Genomic DNA, 10109 nt, shown 5'->3' on the forward strand with positions numbered 1-10109 from the left:
TTGACCGGGGAACGTCGTTTAGTTTTACAGGGACTGTCTGCACGGGGGATGGGAGAGCAGGGGACGACTTTAGGTGAGGGACAGGACCTGAGCCAGGAAGGGGGGTGGGCAGGGAAGCTGGACAAAGGGGGAGGGAGCCGGCTGGAGGGGTTTTGGGTTTCAGTTTGGGGCTGGTTGGGAAGAGGCAGGAACCCCAAGTCTGGGGTCAGAGGGACCTGGCTAAGGGGTCCTGGTTGTACCTACAACCCTGCTTGGGACTGTGTTCCTATTGTCTAATAAACCACCTGTGTTACTGGCTGGCTGAGAGTCCCGGTCAATTGCAGGGAGTGGGGGTGCAGGGCCCTGACTCCCCCACACTCCGTGGCAGCTGGGATGGATCCCTTGGTGATTCCCTGCTCTGTTCATTCCCTCTGGGGCACCCGGCATTGACCAGTGTCGGCAGACAGGACATTGGGCTCGATGGACCTTTGGTCTGACCCAGCCTGGCCGTTCTTAACCCTCAGGGGCGAAGACGCGGTGATACTTTGCAGGTCTGAGATGGCTCGTGTGGTGTAGGCTCCACCTCTGCGGGCCCGGCCAGGGATCGGACGCTTCTGTTTGCTAGGCTGGACCTAAAGCCAAGTTTTGCCTCAGCCAGGAGAAGTTGTTCGACTTTGTGCTGTTCTCAAAGTGTTCTGCAGCAGGGGAGGGTCTGTGGTGCTGTGTGGGTGTCACTGGCATATTGGGGTGATGCTGAAACAGGGAAGAGTAGAGGTGGCATTGTGGGGTAGCGTGAACCTTAACTCTGCATTTCCCCTTCCAAGAACAGAGGGGTCAGGAACCCTTACCCAGCGAGGTCACATTCTCATAGTTCTCCTGCATGACATCCCTGTAGAGGGCTCTCTGAGCGGGGTCCAGCAGAGCCCACTCTCCCCTGGTGAAATACACAGCCACCTCCTCGAAGGTCACCGGCCCCTGAAAGAGCAAGAGTCCAACACTCAGGATCTGCTGCCCCACTCACAGCCCCACTATTCCTGGGGGAGAGGAGCCCATCAAACGGATACAGCGTCAGGGGAGTCCCACCCACAACCCAACCTTCCTAAAAACTCAGCCCCAGATTTACCAAATCCCAGTAGGTCCATCACACCTTGTCCCCCTCCCTTTCTCCACCCCGTGCACGGCCTGCACCCTCCACCCTTAAATCAAACTCCCACTTCCTGTGTCTTCCCTGTCCCTCTGGCTCGTATGGGAACCTCCCCGCCCAGCACGTCCTCAGCATCCCTACCTGAGCCAGGTCTGCTGCATCCATTTCCCTTCCCCGGGCAGGCTGGGAGAATCTGGAGGGACCCGGGGATGTTATTCTGCAGCCTGTCGGGGGGAGAAGGGTTATTTGGGCGGGGGGGGTTCGGATCAGACTTTAGGTCATTTCCCATCACACGTCTCACTGGCGCTTTCTCTGCAGAGACGTTTTCGACTCCCACGCTGGGAAAATGCTCCATCGTGGCAGTGCAGACCCATCCCCTCCCACCAGGGCTAAACCCACCGAGACCCTTTAAATCTGAGATGGTTCCCCAGGACAGAACATAAGAACGGCTGTACCGGGTCAAACCAAAGGTCCATCTAGCCCAGTATCTGTCTACTGACTGGCCAGTGCCAGGTGCCTCAGAAGGAGTGAACCTAACAGGCAATGATCAAGTGATCTCTCTCCTGCCATCCATCTCCATCCTCTGACGAACAGAGGCTAGGGACACCATTCCTTACCCAGCCTGGCTAATAGCCATTTATGGACTTAGCCACCATGAATTTATCCAGTTCTCTTTTAAACCCTGTTATAGTCCTAGCCTTCACAATCTCCTCAGGCAAGGAGTTCCACAAGTTGACTGTGCGCTGCGTGAAGAAGAACTTCCTTTTATTTGTTTTAAACCTGCTGCCTATTAATTTCATTTGGTGACCCCTAGTTCTTGTATTATGGGAATAAGTAAATAATTTTTCCTTATCCACTTTCTCCACACCACTCATGATTTTATAGACCTCTATCATATCTCCCCTTAGTCTCCTCTTTTCCAAGCTGAAGAGTCCTAGCCTCTTTAATCTTTCCTCGTATGGGACCCTCTCCAAACCCCTAATCATTTTAGTTGCCCTTTTCTGAACCTTTTCTAGTGCTAGAATATCTTTTTTGAGGTGAGGAGACCACATCTGTACACAGTATTCGAGATGTGGGCGTACCATGAATTTATATAAAGGGCAATAATATATTCTCAGCCTTATTCTCTATCCCCTTTTTAATGATTCCTAACATCCTGTTTGCTTTTTTGACCGCCTCTGCACACTGCGTGGGCATCTTCAGAGAACTATCCACGATAACTCCAAGATCTTTTTCCTGACTCGTTGTAGCTAAATTAGCCCCCATCATGTTGTATGTATAATTGGGGTTATTTTTCCCAATGTGCATTACTTTACATTTATCCACATTCAATTTCATTTGCCATTGCAATCACTTAGTTTTGGGAGACAGCAGAGGGGGAACCACGCAAAACCCGCCTGGTGCCGAGACAGGAACTGGATCTGAGCCTGTCGGCACATTCCCCCAGCGCAGGGGGACGGATTTCTTATCATCTTCAGCAAAGGAAATCTCACTTCCTGCACGTTTCACCCTCAGGGACACCCCTTCTCCGTCAGCCTCTTGAGACGCACACATGCACGTTCTATAGGATCGGCCTTGTTACGGGTTTTATTCTTATTCCTTGCTAACTGTCAGGGGTTTGCCAAAAGAAAAAAAACGGGGGGGACCCCTTTTTTTGAAGTCAGTATGAAAAACGTGAACCCCCCTCCTCACGCCCGAGACTCTGCTGCCCACATCTGATCATTTCCACTCGCTCGGGGAAGCTCTCAGACGGCTCAGGGTCTGGAGATTATTGTCCGTGTTTCATCCTCTCTCACACCATTCAGGTGTTTGTTCCTTTCCCCAAAGGGAAACACACCCCTGAGATCCGGATTCGCTCTGAATCCGTCACACGTCACGGCAGGAGTGAGTCAGCCACGGGGGTCACCCGGCTTCACATTGTTCCACCATTTCCAGCTGCACATCGGGGCTGGAGGCTGCAATCCCCTGTCGCTAACATGGTTATGGGTCTGAAATCTCCCCACAGCCCGTCAGAGACAGACACGTACCTGTGTCGCTCCCCAGCTCCTGTCGCAGCGTCTCTAGGGGAAGGAGAAGATGGGAGAGGTGAGAATTCAGGCCCTCACATTCATGGAGAAACCCCCATTGCTTATTAATGGAACTGCTGTTAACGAGATGGTGACAGAGATCAGAGGCGATAACGCAGCCGCTGCAGGCAGAGCCAGCCCCACAGGGCTGCTCCATGGGGAAGGGCGACTCGCTGAGCTGGGCTGTGAGATGGAGCCCAGGATCAGTGACATCACTAGAGTCCTCGACTCCTTCCCAGGGTCAGGGTCGCTCTAACCAGAGGAGACGCCACCCCCAGACTCCAACTCACCTTTGAATCCCAGCAGCACCTCCTGCAGCATGGCACTTTGCAGAGAGAAATCGCTGAGTCTCTTCTCCAGCTCCGCAAACGACGGCTCTGGCTTCTGAAACGTCCCGTCCTCCCTGCTGGGGAAAGGAGGGGTGAGAAATAGGCCTGAGCCCCAGACCTGAGCCCAGCAACCCCAAACTTCACAAAACCTGGATCTGAGCTTAGCAGCCTGAGATTGTCTCTGTTACGGTGAGTCACCTGCCCTCAGCCCCGTGCTCGCCATGGGCCCAGAGAGACGGGACACTGGGGAAACTCGGGGGAAAGGAACAGAGACAAATTCAGGAGCTTTCTGTGGGACGCTCTGGTTCTGTGGGGCGCAGAGCCACCCCCAATGCCGGGATCTTCCAGCAACAAGGGGCCGCGGCACCGGGATTACGTGGGAAGGGAGGAGACGCAGACCAAAGAGTGGGCAGGTCCCAGCTGCTCAGACAGAGCCCAGGGCTCCAGCGGGGGACGAACCCCAAAAGCCCTGAGCCCTTCCGCGGGAGCAGCGCCCCGGGGGTGCCCGGCTCATACGGGGAGGGGGGGGCCGGACTCCACTTTCTGGTCCATTGAGGAGGCCAGGCCATCAATGTAAGACTCTGCACCCACCTCCCTTCACAGGACACCCACGTATTTCAGTGGGACAACAAGGGGAGACTCGGGGATCAAGCACCCCCGCCCCCCTCCCGGGAACGAAGGACGTCAGCGTCTACGCGGACACGCCAATGAGATGGACGGAGGCCGAGGGCCTTCCCGCCCCCTGAGCCGCTGTTTCAGGCTGGCTGCAGACTCAGGGAGGCACCGCTGTCCCCGTGCCCGTCGGGGAGGGTTTCTTTGCAACCAGGAGGGCTGGAAACTTAATTTAAAAAAATAAACGGGAAGCTGAGATTCTGCAGACCCTGAACACGGGCCGTGGCCAAGGGACTACGTCAGCCAGGCCCGGCCCGGCCCGGCCCCTGGCCCACGTCTGACAGCCCTGGGGGGCCCGTCTCAGCTGTCCGAGAGCAACAGGCTCGTCTCCTTGCCGAGGCAGAGTCCCAGGCTCGGCGCCGGCGGGTCGCCCGGCAGGGGCAGGGGCCAGCGCCGAATTCAGCCCTAACGCACCACGAGGGGAGCGAGACGGAGCCCGGCACTCACCTGCGCCCGCAGCTCCCGGCACCCTGGAGAGGGAGAGAAAGACGAGGCCGTCAGAGGAGGGGTCCCCGGCCGGGGGAGCCTCCTGCTCTGCAGGGGAATCGCCAGGGGAGCCCCGGGGAGTTAGGGGCATTTCACACACTCGGGTTCTGGTGCAGAGAGCAGCGGCCGCCCCCGGCCCCACCAGCAGGGACAGTTGCACTCAGCAGCCCCAGAAATCCCTGCTGGGAGGTGGCCACGGCGGGGGGGAAGTTTCTCCCCAGGCACTTTACGGGCAGAAAATGTTCCTCTGCCTTGGGAGTCAAATTCCCCCCAGGGCTGAGAGCCCCACAGGCCCGAGAGCCCCACAGGCCCCCTGGCCCCAGTAACCCATTAACCTGGTGTGAGCGGGGGCTCAGCATGGGGGAGGGGATTCTGCCTCAGTTTCCCCATTTGTCCCAGAGGGATAATGCCCCTGACCCCACTCTGTAAAGCGCTTTGGGGTCTAGGGCTCAGACGCGCCTATAGAAACGCTGCGTATGATCATTGCAATGACAGCCTGACCTGCAGGGGCTCGCGGCCGCTGCCCTCGGCTCCTCCTGTCGCCGAGCAGGACACCCCAGGACAGGCTGCAGCCGCCTCATCCCTTCGCTGGACAATGGCTCCTCCAGCTCCTCCAGCCGGGCCAGCAGCCGCTGCTCCTGCTGCTCAGAAACCCTCGCAGCTCCTGCCACTCCCAGACGATCTTCTGCCTCTCGGCTGCCACCTGCTCCTGCAGCCACAGGGCGAGGGGCCGGGAGACCCGTCAGCGCACCCCGTGTCGGACCCTCTCCTGCCTGGCAGCCCCTGCCCCTAAGGGCATCGCCCGTGTCCGACCCTCTCCTGCCCGGCAGTCCCTGCCCCTAAGGGCATCGCCCCTCCGTGTCTGACCCTCTCCTGCCCGGCAGCCCCTGCCCCTAAGGGCATCACCCCCTTGTCTGACCCTCTCCTGCCCGGCAGCCTCCTGCCCCTAAGGGCATCGCCCCCGTGTCTGACCCTCTCCCGCCCAGCAGCCCCTGCCCCTAAGGGCATTGCCCCCCGTGTCCGACCCTCTCCTGCCCGGCAGCCCCTGCCCCTAAGGGCATCGCCCCGTGTCGGACTCTCTCCCACCCAGCAGCCCCTGCCCCTAAGGGCATCACCCCCCGTGTCTGACCTCTCCCGCCCAGCAGCCCCTAAGGGCATCCCCGTGTCTGACCCTCTCCTGCCCAGCAGCCCCCTGCCCCCTAAGGGCATCGCCCCCCCGTGTCTGACCCTCTCCCGCCCGGCAGCCCCCGGCCCCCTAAGTGCATCACCCCCCCCGTGTCGGACCCTCTCCTGCCCAGCAGCCTCCTGCCCCTAAGGGCATCGCCCCGTGTCGGACCCTCTCCCGCCCAGCAGCCTCCTGCCCCCTAAGGGCATCGACCCCCCGTGTCGGACCCTCTCCTGCCCGGCAGCCCCCTGCCCCCTACGGGCATCGCCCCCCCCCCGTGTCGGACCCTCTCCTGCCCGGCAGCCCCTGCCCCTAAGGGCATCACCCCGTGTCGGACCCTCTCCCGCCCGGCAGCCCCCTGCCCCCTAAGGGCATCGCCCCCCCGTGTCTGGCCCTGCCCTTTCCTGGGCTCCCGGGGGGGGGGGTCCCTGGCTGAGGCCGCAGGCCGGGCCCTGCATTCCCCGGCTCTGGGACCCCCGGCAAACCTGAGGGTGGGGGCTCTGGGCACCCACCAGCAGCTCCTGGCTTCGCCGCTGCTCCTCGGCGTCGGCAGCTTCTCCCCGGGCCCGCGGGGGGGCCGGATGCTCTGCTGGGGGGGCCTGGGAGAAGCGGGGGAGGGGGGGTTACAAACCGCGGCAAACCCCCCCAGCTGCCAGATTTCAGGCCCCCCCCCCCACCCCGCAGAGCCCCCGGGACCCACGGAGACTTTCCCCCAGGTCTAGGTCAGCCCCAGCCAGGGCGAGGTGGGAGGTGATGGCCAAAGGGGGGGGCGGGTTTCCCGAGGAAACACAGACCCCCCCCCGGGGAAGTGACAGGTGCAGCCCCACCCTCCCAGCCCCCAGCCTTGGGTATCGGCCGACTCCATCCACATCCGAAGCCACCAGCTTCAGACACTGCCCCCGCAGACCCCAGATGTGAACATGGAGCCCCCACTGAATATCCCGCAACCCCAGCTCTGCCCCCACGGACACCCTCAAACTCCCAGCTCTGCCCCCACTGACACCCCTGAACTCCCTGCTTTTCCCCCAGAGACACCCCTAAACCCCAGCTCTGATCCCCACGTACACCCCTGAACTCCCCACTGACAGCCCCAACTCCCGCTTGTCCCCACTGACTCCCCCAAACCGCCCCACGATCCCCGCCCCGACCCCGGCTCCCCACTCCCGGGCCCCGCCTGCTCGAGCTCCGCAGCCGAGCCGCGCTCCAGGCCCTCCCCGCGTGTCCGCCCCACGCACCCACCCCGGACCCACCGCGCTGCCCCGCGGGCTGCAGGCCAGAGCAGCCCCGCGCTGCGTCCCAGGCCCAGCCATGGCCCCGCTGCCGGCACAGGGGGCCGGGCCGGGGCAGGAAGGGCGGCTCCTCCCAGGCCTGGCCCTGCCCCGGGCCCCACGCAGGGGGGTGGGGACACGCGGGGAACCCAGCAGCTGCCGGAGCCCCCGGGCGCGGGCAGCGAGAGGGGCAGGTGCCCCCGGGTGGGGGACACGGGAGACTATGCGGGGCAGATCTGGGGTTACCATGGGGGGCAGGGCCAGGCCCGGGGAGGGCCGCCCGGCCCGGCAGCCCCGGTGTGTGTTTGCAGCGCGGAGCGGACAGGGCCCGTGGGGCGGGGACACGCGTGGGGCGGACACGCGGGGAGGGGCCCGGAGCGCGGCTCCGCTGCGGAGCTCGGAGCCCAGGCGGGGAGCGGGAGCCAGGGGCGGATCTGGGGGTCAGAGCCGGGGGGGACCGGCTGGTGCTGGGGGTTGGGGGGATGTTGGGTTGGGGGGCAGGGCTGGTGAATGCAGGGCCCGGCCTGCGGCCTCAGCCGGGGACCCCCCCCCCAGGAGCCCAGGGAGGGGCAGGGCCAGACACGGGGGGGCAGAGCTGGGGGGAGCCCAGGGGGCTGCGAGTCGGGAGTGAGGGGCACCAGCAGAGCTGGGGGGAGCCCAGGGCTGAGGTAGAAGAACACCCCCCCCCCCCGCAGAGTCCCCCACATCTCGACACCCCCCGCTGAACTCCCCAAATATAGGCACCCCCCCCATTGAGCTCCCCGCACCTAGACACCCCCTGCTGAGCCCCCACATCTCGACACACCCCCCCGGTGAGCCCCCCACACCCAGACACCCCTCTGCAGAGTCCCACTGCCTCATCAGTCCCCCCCAATGAGCCCCTGTGTGTCCAGATCCCCGGCTGAGCCACCGGCTCCCTGACTGCTCCACCCCAAACCCTCTTACCCCCACCTGGATCCCCCCCCCCGCTGTGTCAGGGTCGAGTCCCTGTCCTGGGAAGGGAGGGTGGGGGGCTGCAGGGGGATCTCCCACCTCCATGCGGCCAGCGGCCTGCGCCCCCCACGGCCCGGCTGGAGCCTCCACGTTCATTTATTGACAAATAACAGTTGCAGAAATTCACAATCGCGCCCGGAGCGTGTCATGCTGGGGGGCTGGGTTCCCTCAGGGAGTTGGGGGGGACTGGGGGGGATGTGGCAGAGCTCGCTGGCAGCGCAGTGGGCGGCTGGTGGCTGCGGGGTTATGACCAGTGCCCTCGTGTGGGGCTGGACGGACCAAGGCCGCGCCCCCACATCCCCATGCCGGGATCACCCCGTGCCCCATTCCCCCAGGGGGGCCCACAAAGGGTTAATCCGGCCCCGTCCGCGCCCCCGTGTGCTGGGCGCTGCACGGAGAACGGGAGGCACGTGGCGATAGATGAGCGTGTGAGGGAGATGGACGTGGGGGGGCACACGGGGAGGGCAGAAGGGGGGTTGAGGGGTGGCCGGACGGCGGGACAGGTGCAGAGCTGCAGGGACGGACGGCGACGTCGCAGGCCGGAAGTGGGGCGGGATCCGCTCCTGGCCGCTGGGCCCCGTCGGCCTCGGCCCCCGTCTCCGGCAGCGCCGGGCCCCGTCGTTACACCGGTGCCTGCGTCCCGGGCGCACCCCTGGGCGGGATCCGCTCCTGGGCACGGCCGAGCTCCCGGCGGCTGAGCCGGCGACGCCCGAGACCGCCCCAGATCTGCCCCTCCCGGGGCGGCAAGGGGGGGTCCTCGTCCCTCCTCGCCGCCAAAGCCCCTGCTCGGCCCAGAGGCCGAGGTCCCCGGCCTGCGCCCTGCCTCTGGCCCCGAATTGCTGGGTCCCAGCCTGGCTGGAGTGGGGGCGAGATCCTGGCGGGGGGCAGCGCCCAGGGATTATGGGGGGTGGGTGTCAGGGTGCAGCGCCCCCTGGTGACCAGGTGGGGCAGTGCATAGGGAATATTGCTCCTGGGGGGCACTGCCCCCTGCTGGCCAAGTGGGGCAGAGCCCAATGTGTGTCCCCCCCCCACTGGGCTAGTGACCCCTGCTGGCCAGGTGCGGCAATGCCTGGCACGTATCCCCCCCCCCCGTAGCGTTGCTGCAGCGCCCCCTGCTGGCCACGGAGGGCAGCTGCCCATGGGACCCCACCCCCACCATTGCGACCGGGAGCGCTGGTGGGTGGGTGAGGCAGGGCCCTGTATGTGCATCAGCCCCTGGGGCGGTGCCCTCCGCGTCTCCCACTCTCACCCGGGTGACTCGTGCTGCCCGGGGGGGGGGGGGGGCAGTGCCCTGTGGGTATTGACTCCCCCCAGCCCCTGCACTGGGCCAGTGGCCACTGGTAGCCAGAGGAGTCGGTGCCCGAGGGGTGTTCTTCCCCTCCCCCACGGCGGCTGGGTGCCTAGGGGTCAGGCAGTGGCCTGGGGATCTTCCAACCCCATGGCAGCAGCGAGCCCGGTTCCCGGGGTGCATCACTCCCCCGCTAGGGATGGGCACCGGGGGCCAGGTGGGGCAGTGCCCTGTGTGTGGGTCCCGCCCCCCTCTGGGGCCAAGGAGGGCAGGCACTGATTCCTGGCATCCCCGTGGGGCAATACCCTCTGTGTGTCCCCAATTGGGGCAGCGACCCCTGCTGGCCAGGTGGGGCAGTGCCCTCCCTGGGGTGGCCTGGCCTGGCAGTGCCCTATTGGTATCTCCCCCCACCCCCCATTGTGGTAGTGGCGACATCAGGCAGTGAGTGGCCTGTTTATCATTCCCTGCCACCACCACCGTTCCTGCAGTGACCCCCGGTGGCCAGGTGCAGCAGTGCCCTGCATGTATCCCCCCCCCCAACCACTGCTGCAGTGACCCCAGGGCCCTGCATGTATCCCCCCCGCCAACCACTGCTGCAGTGACCCCAGGGCCCTGCATGTATCCCCCCAACCGTCGCTGCAGTGACCCCAGGGCCCTGCATGTATCCTCCCCCCAATCACTGCTGCAGTGACCCAGGGCCCTGCATGTATCCCCCCAAC

Source organism: Mauremys reevesii, linkage group 14 (assembly GCF_016161935.1).
Source record: "Mauremys reevesii isolate NIE-2019 linkage group 14, ASM1616193v1, whole genome shotgun sequence".
Taxonomy (NCBI): domain Eukaryota; kingdom Metazoa; phylum Chordata; order Testudines; family Geoemydidae; genus Mauremys; species Mauremys reevesii.